Raw genomic sequence first — 15,434 nt, forward strand, 5'->3', positions numbered from 1 at the left:
CTTTCCCCTTGTCATGGGGTTCCGGGGCCCCAAGTTCTGCACCTGTCCACAAGCAGGAGTGACTCTCACTCAGCAGGAGTTTATTAGCCAACAGGGCACAGCATCGTACAGAGGAGTCAGTACAGCCAGTAAAATCCCCACTGGGGAGAGGAGGCCCCGAGGGGCCCCCCAAGCCAGGGCCTTGCCTCCTCCTTCGTCTCTCTCTCTCCCAGCCCAGACTAACTGCTTCCCAACTCCCAGGTCCAATTCAAACCCCTCAGTGCCCACCTCCTCCTTTGTCTGCAGCACAAAGGTGTCACCTGGTCACATGAGTTACCCTCTGTCAGACACACACACACACACACACACACACACACATCCATCCCCCACGACATCACACACCTCTAGGAGGTGCTCATGGCCAGCAGGTTTGAATAATTTTTGGTGAGGCCCAGAACTGGTCCAAGCAGACACAGGCATCAATGTCCCCTCTAGCCGGGTGGTGATCAAGCCCCTCCCTCAGTACGCCCCTTCCCCAAGCCCTTCTCCCCTGGTCTTCTGCCCCATCCCTCCCCGCATTAACCTCCCACTTCTAAACCCCCGCCCCTGCCCTATCTCTTCCCCAGGTGTGTCCCACGCTCCTCTTACCCACCCGCCCTGAGCTTTCCGAATACCACGACCCAGCTTCCCGCAGCCCTCTGGACAGGCAGGAGAGGAGTCGGCCTGTGGGGCCACCAGCATGTGAAAGGGCAGGGGAGGGTGGCAGAGGGGCCGGGGTCTTGACTGCCAAGGGTAGCTCAGCACCCACTAGTTTCTTCCCACGGGTGCTCCAGCCCCAGGGCACTCACAGGCTCCGCGGGGGCACACGAGTTCAAACACCGGCGGGGCCGGGCTCACGGGGCTGAATGCCGTGCATGGCGTGGGCCCATGTATGTCGCCGGCTGCGGAGGTGCTGACTCCAATCCAGGCCAAGCAGCGGGAGGAGCAGGCTGAGGAGCACAGGGCTGGTCCCCTCTAGGGCGCGCCAGGATCGGTCTGACCCCAGGGTGCGGGAATGGCTGGTCCAGGTGGCACCCTCCTTTCCAGGCTGGCCCACAGAAGGGGACAGGCTTCAAGGGAAGCAAGCAACAGAACAGGGGCTTTCCCCTCTAGGGGCCACCAGCTGTCACCTGGGACTGACCAGCTGTGGCAACTCCCTCCTCCTCAGTGTGAGGACAGCTGGGTGACCGACCATGGGCAGAGCATGGGCCGGCTGTCAGGAGTACCAAGTCGCTGGCAAAGTTCCCAGAAGAGCTGTGAGTTGCAGCAGACCGGGTGGCTGCTTTGAGTGGAAGTCGCCTGCTCAGATCCTGGCTTGTGGGTGGGCCTGGCCGAAGGATGCGCCGATATCTCTGCTCTCTCCCAGGCTGAGCTTGCTCCCCTCCTTGTGTCCCTGAGCAGGTTCCGGGTCAGAGGGATGCCCCCACTCACCAGCCATTTCACTCTGGTGCTGGAGAACCTCCCGGACCAGTACGATGGCACAGTTCCCTTGACTGGCGTTAGCCACGTGACACTGGATTCCCCATTGTAGCAGATTCATCCAGCTGTTCAGTTCCCCTCTCTTGCCATGTGCCAACTGTAGCTGGGGGGCCGGGCGCGGGACGTGACAGCCGGGCGGGTCTGCAAAGTCTTGTTCTAGTAGAGTCCAGACATGTGGAGGCTGAAATCCTAATATAGTGATATTACTAATATAATCTCTGCCATCCTGTGCCAGCAACGCCCAACTGCAATTTACATTGGCCAAACTGGACAGTCTCTACGTCAAAGAATCAATGGACAGAAATCTGCCATCAGGAACGGTAACATGCAAACACCTGTTGGAGGACACATCAATCTCCCTGGACACTCAGTAACTGATTTGCAAGCAGCTGTCCCACAACAAAAAATCTTCAAAAATAAACTCCAAAGAGAGACTTCAGAGCTGCAATTCATTTGCAGATTTGACTCCATCAACTAAGGACTGAAGAGAGACTGGGAGTGGCTGGCCCATTACAAAAGCAGTTTCTTCACTCTTGGGCTGTGTCTACACGTGCCCCAAACTTCGAAATGGCCATGCAAATGGCCATTTCGAAGTTTACTAATGAAGCGCTGAAATGCATATTCAGCGCTTCATTAGCATGCGGGCGGCAGCCGCGCTTCGAAATTGACTCTCCTTGCCGCCGCGCGGCGCGTCCAGACTGGGCTCCTTTTCGAAAGGACGCTGCCTACTTCGAAGTCCCCTTATTCCAATGAGCTCATGGGAATAAGGGGACTTCGAAGTAGGCGGCGTCCTTTCGAAAAGGAGCCCCGTCTGGACGCGCCGCGCGGCGGCAAGGAGCATCAATTTCGAAGCGCGGCTGCCGCCCTCATGCTAATGAAGCGCTGAATATGCATTTCAGCGCTTCATTAGTAAACTTCGAAATGGCCATTTGCATGGCCATTTCGAAGTTTGGGGCACGTGTAGACACAGCCTTGATGTTCACACCTCCCCCTTAACTGCTGATAATGGGCCACATCCTCTGTGACTGAATAGACCTTGTCAGCTCTGGCCGTCTCCTTGACTGAAACTCCCTCTTTATACCCTCCCCTGAAACATCCCCAGTCGTGCATCTGACAGGTGCAGGTCTTTGCCCACAAAAGCTTATGCTCCTAAATGTCTGTTAGTCTATAAGGTGCCACAGGACTTCTTGTTGGTTTTGAAGATACAGACTAACTCAGCTCCCCCTCCGATGCCTGTCACCATCAGTTGAAATGAGCAGCTGCAATACACACTCAATAACACTATGGAAAGCTCTGGGCTGGAGGGGACCGAGCATGGCAAGAGAGGGGAACTGAACAGCTGGATGAATCTGCTACAATGGGGAATCCAGTGTCACGTGGCCAACGCCAGTCAAGGGAACTGTCTTCTGTTGGATTCAGAGTCGGCTCCTTTTGGGAGACCCACACTGAGACAGCAGCTGAGTCATTTCTACGCTTGCTTGGCTGTGGCGGCCACCTGGTCCTCCTCCATCCTATGGACCAAGAAGTTGGGGGTTGCAGAGGTCGGGATGGGTCACCTGAGGCCCGCGTGGAAAGGCTGACGTCAAAGCTCATCCGTGCCTATTTTCCGACACCAGATGCAGAACGGGTGCATTTCTTCCAGATGGCGCTCACCCTGCTTGGCACCTTGTATCTTCACGAGCGCCTTGTCCTGGGCAGTGATTTTAACATCGCCATTGAGGCGTGGGACTGCACCATTACTGAGGGCAGCCAGGCCACTGAGGACATCTTCAGGAAGATCATCGATCATCACTCTCCGGTGCACGCCTGGCACAACCACCACCACAGCAAGGACTCCACCTTCGACTCTGCCAGGGTGGGGGTGGAGTGGTTGTGCCTCTCCTGGTGGCACCCTGTCCATCTCTCTCTTATCTATCTTGGGTGGGCCCACACCTCCATTGTTCATCTGGCCCCATGATGGCCATTCTCACCACGGAGAGGCCAGGACCGGCCTGTGGGTGGTTCAGTAATCTCTTGGTGGAGGATGTGGCTTTGTGGCTCTTTCTGGGAGTTCTGGCTGGCCGGGTGAGAGCTGTGGCATGCTTTTCACCCAGCACAGTGGTGGCGGGAGGCAGGGAAGGGGCGCACCCCACTCTTCTGCTGTGACAACCCTTGGGGCACCAGCCAGCGGACGGATGGCATCAGGCAGCTGTCAACAGTAATTGATCATGGAGCAGAAGAGTCATCTGGCTTGCAGCCCCAGGGATCCATCCACCTGTGAAGCACACGAGGAGGAGCTCCAGGGCCTGGCCAGCCATCGGATTTGGGACACATTCATTCGCAGAGTCATACAAAACGAAGGTTGGAAGAGATCTCAGGAGGCATCTCGTCCAGCCCTTTGCTGAAAGCAGGATCAACCCCAACTAAATCATCCCAGCCAGGCCTTTGTCAAGATGGGAATGAAAATCCTCTAAGAATGGAGATTCCACCCACCTACCCACCCTCCCACAGAAACCTATTGCAGTACTTCACCACCTCCTTGTGAAACAGTTCCTCCTAATATCTAGCCTACACGTCCCCCACTGCTTCTTGAGACCACTGCTTCTTGTTCTGTCATCGGTCACCACTGAGAACAGCCTGGCTCCGTGCTCTTTCGAACCTGCCTTCAGGTAATGGAAGGGGGCTTTTAAATCCTTCATCACTCGTCTCTTCTGCAGACTGAATGAGCCGAGTTCCCTCAGCCTCTCCTCCGCCGTTGTGTGCCTCAGCCCCGCTCCCCATTTTCATTGCCTTCCACTGGACTCTCCATTTTTCCCCATTCTTTCTGAGGTGGGGAGACCAAACCTAGATGCAATATTTCAGATGTGCCAAAAAAAAGAAAGCTCATGTCAGGGTTTTCCCACTTTACCTAGGTGGCCTTCCCCATTCCGTAAGGGTCGCACAGTTTACCTGACCTTCTTGTTGCTAACATATCCATAGAATCCCTTCTTGCTATCCGCACATCCCCTTGCTAGCTGCAACCCTGATTGTTCTTTGGCCTTCCTGATCACACACCCCTGCATGCTTGTGCAGTATTTTTATATGCCTCTCTAGTCGTCTGTCCAAGCTGCCACTTCTTGTAAGCTTCCTTGTCGTGTTTAAGCTCTGCATAGACTTATCTGCTAAACCAAGCTGGTCACCTGCCGTATTGGGTAATTCCTTCTGCACATTGATATGGTTTATTTCTATACCCTCAGTAAGGCTTCTGTGAAATACGCCTCTCCTGGCCTCCTTTCCCCCTCATATTGCATTTGCAGGGGATCCTATCCATCAGCTCCCCGAGGGAGTCAAGGTCGGCTTCTCTGAAATTACGAGAAGTCCTGTGGCACCTTGTAGACAAACAGATTTTTTGGAGCATCAGCTTTCATGGGCAAAGATCCACTTGGTCAGATGCATGTAGTGGAGATTCCAGAGGCCGTGCTCTCCTGCTCTTCCTTCCTGTTGTCAGGATCCTGAACTTGCTCATCTCATGGTCACTGCTTCCCAAGTTGCCACGTCCATTTCCCCTACCAATTCCTCTCTGTTTGTTAGCAGCAGGTCGAGAGGAGGGCTTTGCTGGAAGGGTAATTCCCCTTTTCTAGACATTCCAGCCACTCCATTTTTGAAATTCTTTTCATAGTTGTTAAATCCTGAACCCTAATTATAGATAGATAGATATCAAAGTAATATCTAATTATTAACCCACCAAATGTACCAGATCTCACTGAGACAATATAAAACAAAATACATCTCGTGTTTCTAAGTCCATCTGAAGTGCTAAGCCAGTAAAAAGTATGAAACTTTCCTCCATGTGAAATCTCTATTTTTTTTATTCTCCCATCTAAAATGACATCTATGATTTTCCTAAAACTCTGGAAAAATGTCAACTCTTTAATCTGCTTGCACATAGGAAAATTTCATTCTGATAGCTCTCATGTGTAGATAAGTTGGTTTTATGAAGGAGAGGTGTCAAACAGTGGGTCTGAAAATGAATCTAATCTTCATTATTTTTATGCTGAAGTGAGCATCTCCACAGTTATCAGGCCTCTTTTTAAAAGTGATATTTAAACTACACAATCTGTTAACCTATATATTTTCTAGCTCCTTTGCAGAGAATACCCAAAATTATCTATTTAAGACCCAGAAAATGAATTGTTGTGAACTTCACTTCTGAGGGCTTTTAGTGAGAGATTGACAATCCTGCCCAGATACATTCAGTGCAATATTTCTAGAAAAGTGTACTGTACTTGCAAGATGGTATTGCTGTGGAGAAACAAGAACATAAACTTTAAAAAGCAGCCATTTTGTAACTTGTTTTTAGAAGTACTTAATTCTAGCAGAAGTCTGAAGTTGTAGGAAAAAGTTAAACCATATGAAGCTTTCTGTCCTGAAGAAGCACTTGGAAGAGGGGAAGGTGATCAGGATTAGTCAACATGGATTCACCAAGGGTAGGTCATGCCTGACCAATCTGATTAGCTTCTATGATGAGGTAACAGGCTTTGTAGACAGGGGGAGGTCAGTGGATGGGCTATACTTTGACTTCAGCAAAGCTTTTGATACAGTCTCCCACAATATTCTTGCCCATAAGTTAAGGAAATATGGATTGGATCCATGGACTATAAGATGGGTAGAAAGCTGGCTGGACGGTCGGGCCGAACAGGTAGTGGTCAATTGCTCAATGTCTGGTTGGCAGTCGGTTTCAAGTGGAGATCTCAGCAAACTGAGTGATTGGGCAGCAAAATGGCAAATGAAATTTAATGTGGGTAAGTGTAAGGTAATGCACATTGGGAAAAATAACCCCAATTACACACACAATGTGATGGGGGCAAATTTAGATACAACAGATCAGGAAAGGGATCTTGGAATTATAGTGGATAGTTCTCTGAAAACATCCACGCAGTGTGCAGCGGCAGTCAGTAAAGCAAATAGGATGTTAGGAATTGTTAAAAAAGGGATAGAAAATAAGACTATCATACTTCCCCTATAGAAAACTATGGTACGCCCACATCTTGAGTACTGCGTGCAGATGGGGTCTCCTCACCTCAAAAAAGATATACTAGCATTAGAAAAAGTTCAGAAAAGGGCAACTAAAATGATTAAGGGTTTGGAAAGGGTCCCATATGAGGAGAGGCTAGAGAGACTGGGACTTTTCTATCTAGAAAAAAGGAGACTGAGGGGCGATATGATAGAGGTATATAAAATCATGAATGGTGTGGAGAAAGTGAATATTGAAAAGGTATTTACTTGTTCCCATAATATGAGAACTAGAGGACACCAAATGAAATTAATGGGTAGTAGGTTCAAAACTAATAAAAGAAAATTTTTCTTCACACAGCGCACAGTCAACCTGTGGAACTCCTTGCCGGAGGAGGCTGGGAAGGCCAGCACTCTAACAGAGTTTGAAAAAGAGCTTGACAAATTTTTGGAGGTTAGGTCTATAAATGGCTATTAGCCAAGGGTAAAGTATGGTGCCCCTAGGCTTTAGTCAAAGGCTGGAGACAGATGGCAGGAGACAAATTGCTTGATCATTGTCTTCGGTTCACCTCCTCTGGGGCACCTGGCACTGGCCACTGTCGGCAGACAGGAAACTGGGCTGGATGGACCTTTGCTCTGACCCAGTATGGCCGTTCTTATGTTATGTTCTTATGAGTGCCCCAGGGATTGGTTCTAGGGCCAGTATAGTTTAACATCTTTATTAATGAGCTGAATGAGGGGATGGATTCCACCCTCAGCAAGTTTGCAGATGACACTAAGCTATGGGAACAGGTAGATACATTGGAATAGGTACAGAGAGCCCTAGAGAAATTGGAGAACTGGGCCAACAGTAATCTGGTGATGAGGTTCAACAAGGAGAAGTCAGTTACAGGCTGGGGGCCGACTGGCTAAAGAGCAGTACAGCAGAAAAGGACCTGGGGACTATAGTGATGGATATGAGTAAACAGTGTGCCCTTGTAGCCAAGAAGGCTAAGGGCATATTGGGGTGCATTAGGAGGACCATTTCCAGCAGATCCAGAGAAGTTATTATTCCCCTTATTCAGCACTGGTGAGGTCACATATGGAGTATTTTGTCCAGTTCTGGGGCCCCCCGGTAAAAAAAGGATGTGGATGTATTGGAAAGGGCCCAGCGGAGGGCAACAAAAATGATTAGGGGGCTGGAACACAAGACCTATGAGACGAGGCTGAAGGATTTGGGCGTATTTAGTTTGCAGAAGAGAAGAGCAAGAGGTCCTGCCTTCCGGGAGAGGGGTAGCTCAGGGGTCTGAGTATTGACCTGGTAGACCCAGGCTTGTGAGCTCAGTCCTTGAGGAGACTATTTAAGGCATCTGCAGCAAGTAGTTTAAAAAAAAAAAACTAACACAGATGGTGCTTGGCCCTCCCAAGGGTGACTGAACTCAGCTTCCTGAGGTCCCTTCCAGCTCCATGATGTCTGTGCAATCGCCTTGCTGCTCAGGGTGAGAACCATGGATACAGCAGGTCCTAGAGAGTCACTAGGAAAACAGGAAGTGAATTAGCAGGGAAGCCAATGGAAGCAGAGGGTGGGTTTTGGATTCGGAGCAGTGACCGTCCTGTTCCAGCTGTTATGTAACCAGAGGAGAAGTGGTTGGACACCAGAGAGCCAGGCATGGAGAATCCAGCAACATCCATGCCTTGGGAAGGGCTAAATCTTGAAACTGCAGGTATGCAAGTAGAACTGGGAATGTTCCATCAGACACAATCAAGTTATTTCCCTTATCTCGAGGTTTGTTGGACTTCTCTGTGCTGGGCACATGTAACTCCCCCATTACACTGTAACTTTCCAAACTGAGTCCCGGGGAAGGAATTCTCTGAGTTTTAATCCTTTTTCTTCTTAGCAGCCCTGTGACACCCAGCAACCAAGTAATGGTTCACCAAGTGCGTTTTCTTTGTTTTCGTTAATAAAACATCACCTTTTTAAGGGAATGGTCTGATTCCCGTGTCCTAGAGGGCAGGAGTTTCCGTGAGCACGTGTTTCACACTGCAATCCCACACTATTCGGAGACATTAGTTTTCTGAGTCTCAGAGCAGTAGCCGTGTTAGTCTGTAGCTTTGAGAACAACAAGAAGTCTTGAGGCACCTTATAGACTAACAGATATTTTGCAGCATAAGCTTTCGTGGGCAAAGACCTACTTCGTCAGAGGCATTCACTGAATAGCCTGTAGCAAGCGTGGAAGGAGCTCATCTACCACTTGTACCGGATAAAACCACACAGCAGTCACGTCAACGCATTTTGTTAGCCTTTAAAGTGCTACATGACAACTGTTTGGTTTTGTTAGAATACAGATTAACACGGCGACCTCAGTTGCATCTGATGAAGCAGGTCTTTGCCCACGAAAGCTTATGCTCCAAAATATGTTAGTCTCTAAGGTGCCACAAGACTTCTTGTTGTTCTCTAGTTTTCTGAGCTCACTCCGGAGGAAGAGTTAAAGATCTCAAGGGTATCCCACAGGCCCAAATGTGTCCTCTGGGGTTCTCAGAGGGGTTTTTGCATTTGGGTGGTGGCCGTGATACCAGACCAAGGTCAGGGAATCTGTGACCTTGGGGAGATTTTAAACAGAAGCTTTTTATCTTGCATGCTCCCACCTTCTGCACTGGGAGTGCCGGAGTGGGGAATAGCCTTGACAAGGATCATGACCCCAAGCTGGTCCTTCCAGCACTTGCACCAGGAAGTTGTCCCCAGCACGCTCTAAAAAGTTCCTGCATTTTCTGTGCACAGCTGGTTTGCTCTCCCAAGAGATGTCAGGGTGATTGAAGTTCCCGTTCTTCCTGTTCCTTTTCCAGGCTCCGGGCACTCATGTTCACACACCTGAGATAACTAGCCAATGGCGCTATGGTCACAGCCTCAATCAGGAGACCTCACCTGTTGCACCCTCCTTCTTGTATATCCTCCTGGGATCCCACTTCCCCACTTACCTCAGGGCTTAGGTCATCGTCCCCTGGGGAACCTAGTTGAAAGCCCTCCTCACTTGGTTAGCATCACTGCCTGTGAAGAAGCTCTTCCCTGTCTTCGTTAGGTGGATCTCATCTCTTCTTAGGAATCCTTCTTCCTGGAACAACATCCCTTTGGGAGATGGATCATAGCTCCCACTTCTATGTCCTGGAGAGAAGTGGGGGTGTGGAGAGAAGCACCCCCCAGTCTCTTGATGGTGGATCCACCCATCCACCCCTTACCTGGAGGAGATGCATGGAAGGGCCAGAGCCTTCAACACCAGCTTCTCCTCCCTCCATCTGACAGCTGCTGTTGCTTACAGAGTGCTCCAGGACAAATTCTCGAAGGTCAGCATGTGCAGCCAGGACCGACTGGAGCTGTCTCTCACTCTGCACGAGTTCTCAAAAACCCTCCATCTCCTGCCCCTAAAATATTGCTGGGGTTGGACTGGGTGACCGCAGGATTCTACCTTGTGTTCTGTCACCCTCTCACCCCCCCTTACCATGTGGATCTCCCCTTTTTCACCCCCACCTTGCTACCAACGAAGGGGTCATCCATGGCCTTCAGAACTGGTGTCCCATCTCACTCCTCAGCGGTCTACAAAGTTATGGTGAAAGCCATCTCCCTATTGTCAGTGCTGGAGAACGTGACCCATCCTGATGGGTCTTACGTGGTCCTGAGCCATTCCATGTTTGGCAACTTGTATGTGGTCTAGGACCACCTAGAGTGTGGTTTCAGGGATGATGTGTGGCCTGCCCTCCCGTCTGTGGACCAGGAAAAGGCATTTGACAGTGTGGACTGCGAGTATCTCCTTGGTACGCACAAGGCATTCAGTCTTTGGCCCCAGTTCGTGGGGGTTTGCTAGGATCTGTACACCTCCACAGAGTTTGGTCAAGCTCAACTGGTCCCTGATCAGCTTGGTCGCTTTGGGCAAGAGCAGCAAAGGGTCCTGTGGCACCTTATAGACTAACAGAAAAGTTTTGAGCATGAGCTTCCGTGAGCACAGACTCACTTCATCAGATGCAGCATCTGATGAAGTGAGTCTGTGCTCACGAAAGCTCATGCTCAAAACTTTTCTGTTAGTCTATAAGGTGCTACAGGACCCTTCGTTGCTGTTACAGATCCAGACTAACACAGCTACCCCTCTGATACTTGGGTAAGAGGTGTGCCAAAGCTGACCCCTCCCAGACCAGCTGTATCCTCTGACAGTTCAGCCCTTCCTTTGCCTCCGTTGCCAAAGGAGGTTGAGGGGGTTGGAGCTTCGTCAGCTGGAGTTGTGGCTGCTCCTGTCAGTGAATGCTGACGACTTTCTTCTCAGTGTACAGGATCTGGGTGACCTGGTGCAGGTGGAGGCCTTCCAGGTGGTCTAATCAACGGCCTCCTTTGTCTGGGTCAACTGGACCAAGAGCTGTGGCCTCGTACTTATCATGGACAGCAGTGACAGAGAGGTTGCCGTGTTTGTCTGTATTCTAACAAAACCAAACGGTTGTCATGTAGCATTTTAAAGACTAACAAAATGCGTTACGTGACTGCTGTGTTGTTTTATCCGGTATGAGTTGTAGATGAGCACCTTCCATGCTGGCTACAGGCTATTCAGTGGAGCACGGGCGCACTGCTCTATCCCAGCGTTTTCCTTTCGGCCGTGCATCTGTCTCACAATGCTTTGCTGATCCCAAGCAGCAGGCACATCCAGGAGCTGTGATCACTCAGCCAACAGCAGCAGGCAGGGAGGGCCCCAGCGAAACTGCACGGCAGTTCTAATTGTACAGGGACAGACACCAGCAAGTTCCCCAGAAATATGCTATGTTCTGTGGCTCAAGGCCTTTGCTTTGACACTGCAAGCTCACTGATTAGTTCACTGCTTTGTCAAAGGACTGTGGCTGCACAGCAGCCGTTGCAACCCGAGCTGATTCCCCAGGCCCTTCAGATGAACTCCCGGGTCATAAATAAACCCTCACCATCAGCTGATCGGTTATAGCAGGACAGGGTGTAGATGCGTGTAAGTGTTAGAGCCAGAGGCTAATCTCGGTTATACAAGAAATAAAAAGAGAACTGCCGTGTAAACTGCTCAGGCTGCATCTCTAGTGGCAATTGAGCGACAAAACTTTTGTAGTTCAAAGGTGCTAATTCTCAAATGCTCCAACAACCTAGGTTTAGCTGTGGCAAGTGCTAGGGTGAACAGTGTATGCAAGAGGCTTGGGGTCGCCCAGCAGGGGTGAGCTGAATTCCTGTGACTGGGGAGAGGAGGACCCTTTGGGGCCCTGGACTTGGGGTCCCAGGGGGTGAAAGGACGGAGAGACCAAAGCACCATGTTCCCCCAGCTCATCTCATTGTCCCTTTTCTTTGCCTCCCAGAGCTGCTACAGGGGCTTACTTCAGCTTTGCCTGGAGATCAGAATGATTGGGTTCAGTGGGGTTCTTCTGGGTTTAGAGTGGGGCTCTGAGGCACCAGGTGCTGGTCCCTTTGACACTGGCAGGGTACTGTGCTGCAGGGTGAAGTCTTAGCAAGGGGCACTCTCCCTGGGCAGGCAGTACTGGACTAGTGTGTCACTAGGGAGTGCTGTGCTGCAGGAAGGGGGCAGAGCCCAGCAGGGGGCACTGAACTGCGGGGAGGGGGCAGGGCCCAGCAGGGGGCGCTGTGCTGCAGGGAGGGGGCAGGGCAGGGCCCAGCAGGGGGCGCTGTGCTGCAGGGAGGGGGCAGGGCAGGGCCCAGCAGGGGGCGCTGTGCCGCAGGGAGGGGGCAGGGCAGGGCCCAGCAGGGGGCGCTGTGCTGCAGGGAGGGGGCAGGGCCCAGCAGGGGGCGCTGTGCCGCAGGGAGGGGGCAGGGCCCAGCAGCAGGCCCTCTCCCCTCACAGGCAGTGCTGGGCCCAGTGCCCTGGTGCAGGGTTGTCTCAAGGAGGGTTCCCTGCAGGCTCTCTTGCTCCTCACACCCTGGGTCAAGACCCAGAGGGGAGACATTTGCTCCACCCTGGAGGAGAACAATTGCCGGCCACAGCTTCCTACCCTGCTGGCTGTGGCCGGGGGCGTGAAGGGGGCAGGAGCTAATCGCCGTGGGGAGCACACTGAGCAGTGAGAGGTTTAGTCCAGTCCTCCGCCCACACGACAGGGCCAAGCACCGTCTAGACCATCCCTGAGAGACGTCTGTCCAACCTGCTCTTAAACATCTCCAGCGATGGAGATTCCACCACCTCCCTGGGCAATTCACCCCAGTGCTCACCCACCCTGCCAGTTAGGAAATTGTTCCTAATGTCCAACCTAAACTCCCTGGCTGCAGTTCAAGCCCCTTGCTGCTTGCCCTGTCCTCAGAGGCCAAGGGGAACAATTCTTCCCCTCCCTCCTTGTTGACCTCTTTTAGGTACTTGAAAGCCAAGAAGTCCTGCGGCACCTTATAGACTAACAGATATTTTGGAGCATATTTCATGGGCAATGACCTGCTTCGTCAGCTGCCCACGAAAGCTCGTGCTCCAAAATGTCTGTTACTCTATAAGGTGCCACAGGACTTCTTGTTCTCAAAGGCTGTGGCCACACTTGGCCAAAATTCGAAATGGCCGTGCAAATGGCCATTTTGAAGATTACTAATGAGGCGCTGAATTGAATATTCAGCGCCTCATTAGTAATATTTGAAATGGCCATTTGCACGGCCATTTCAAAATTTTGGCCAGGCTTGGCCACAGCCAAAGATACAGACTAACACGGCTACCTCTCTGGTACTTGAAAACCGCTATCATGTCCCCTCTAAGTCTTCTCTTTTCTAAACTAAACAAGCCCAGTTCTTTCAGTCGTCCCTCACAGCTCATGTTCTCTAGACCTTTCATCATTCTTCTTGCTCTTCTCTGGACTTTCTCCATTTTCTCCACATCTTTCTTGAAGGCCCAGAACTCCAACTGAGGCCTAGTCAGTACAGAGCAGATCGGAAGAATGACATCTCATGGCTTGCTCACAAATACAGGAGCCATGCAAGGACAGCTTAGTGGCTGGAACATTGGCTTGCTAAATCCATGGTTATGAGCTCAATCCATGGGCGGAGAAAGCCGGGGGGGGAAAAGGGGACGGTGTTTGGCTTGGCCAAGAGTACAGGGGGCTGGACCCAAAGATTTCCTGAGGTCCTTTCCAGCTCTATGAAATACATAACCCCAAGGGGAGCCAAGCACACAAAATTGTTATGATACCAAGTGTTATTTACCTCTAATGACAGAAGGGGCCAACCCGTAACTGATCATGCAGGGCAGAAGACAACAGGGAGAGAGCTCACCACTCTTTGAAGGCAGCGATGACAACTAGAGTCCAGAGTGTTGGAGACAGGCAGACCAGAGCCCCCAGCGTGATTGGTGGGGAGGAGAGGAAGTCCCAAGGGAACTGATGCAGAAGTCAGATGCAAGCATGAGAACCCATCACTTCACTGGGGGGAGGGATTGTTTGTAGGCAAACAGCCATGGTTCAAGGGGAACACTAGATTTACTTATGGGCAAGGGAGTTCAAGGGAGTATCCCAGAGTGGTTCTGTTCAGGCTGGACAATAGAACTGCTCCTCCTGGCCATGGGCCGGGGGGCCTTCGCCGGAGCTCGTAATGCAGTCAGGCAGCTTCAGTATTTTGGACACCAATAGAAGATTTCTTGCTAGAATTGTTCCGACAATGACTGACCCGCCGTGCGCCGCTGCAGGTTCATTAGTGTCCAGAGCAGAGATTCCCCATCAGTTGTGACAGGTCCCATTGTGACGGGGCCTCCTGCCCTGCCCCCCTTCCAAGGGGTCCCGCCCCCTAGTGGCTCTCCCTTGTTAGTAGCCCTGTGTGGCTTAGTCCCCCTCAGTAGCGCCCAGCGGCTAGTCCTTTAAGTTCCAGCCCCGCAGGCCACTGTGGCCTAGTTACTCCCTGGGCCAGCTCCCCTGTGACCCCACGCACCTCCTGAGCCTCGACCTCGGGGCCAGGACCCAATCGACCCCACGCTGCTGGAGCAGCTCCTTATATGCAAAGCTGCCCCAAGAAGCTTCCCTTGGATTGGCTCCCCGCAGGAGCCCTTTCCTCATTGGTTGGTGGACCAGTGCAGGCTCCCTCCAGCCAGCCTTAACCCGTTCTTTGCAGTGCGCTGGCCCCCCCGCACTCCCGCCCCGTGAAGTATCGCCCGGGGGCTGTTTCTAGCAGCCCAGCTTTCCCCACAGCTGGGCCCCCGGACTGCCTCTCTGGCTGCAGGCTCTGGAGCAGCCCATTGGCCATACTGGATTGCCCAGTGCAGCCCAGCCGCATGGAGACCACTGAAAAGGGAAGGTGTAGCGGCACGTGGCTCAGCTCCTACGGTCGTGGGTTCTAATCCTACCTGCCAACGCGCTGCCCTGCTAGTTGTGTCCCAGAGGCTGGTGCGGTCCTTGCTGTGGAATGGCCGTGCTTCCCTGTGACGACGCCCACGAGTGTTCCCTTTGCCCAGGGGCTTTAGCTGTGCCTTCCCCTGGCTCGTCCTAAGTCTTTCTTCTGACCTGCTGTGGTTCAAGCAGAGCCGGTTTAATGAGCTGGGCAGACAGGACATTATGCCCTGTGTACCCAAGAGCACAGGGGCTGGAGGTAACAGAGGGAAGGGACCCCCAGGGCGGGGCTGGCAGGGGCCATGGGTCGGGGCCAGAGGCAGAACCAGGCAGTCAATATTCAGATGTGTTTTCCTGCCCAGGGCTGCTAGGGTGAGTTCACCCGTTCCCTGCCCCCAACCCCCCAAGGCCCAGCCCGCTGCCATCACCGGAGCAAGTGCACCTGCCCCCCACGCTCCTGCCCCATTAAGTATCTCATGGGGGGGGCTGTTTCTAGCAGCCCAGCTTTCCCCACAGCTGGGTCCCTGGGCTGCCTCTCTGGCTGCAGGCTCTGGGGCAGCCTGTTGCCCCCCACGAGGCTCTGGATCCCCACCGTGGCCCTCTGCCCTCTGGTGAGGGTTTCTGCCTCGGTTTGGGTCCCCACCGAAGTGCGTCCTGCTCCCCGTGGGCCCCCGGGAAATGCTGGGGCTGCTCTGTCCCCG

This window comes from Carettochelys insculpta, chromosome 6, assembly GCF_033958435.1.
Source record: "Carettochelys insculpta isolate YL-2023 chromosome 6, ASM3395843v1, whole genome shotgun sequence".
Classification (NCBI taxonomy): domain Eukaryota; kingdom Metazoa; phylum Chordata; order Testudines; family Carettochelyidae; genus Carettochelys; species Carettochelys insculpta.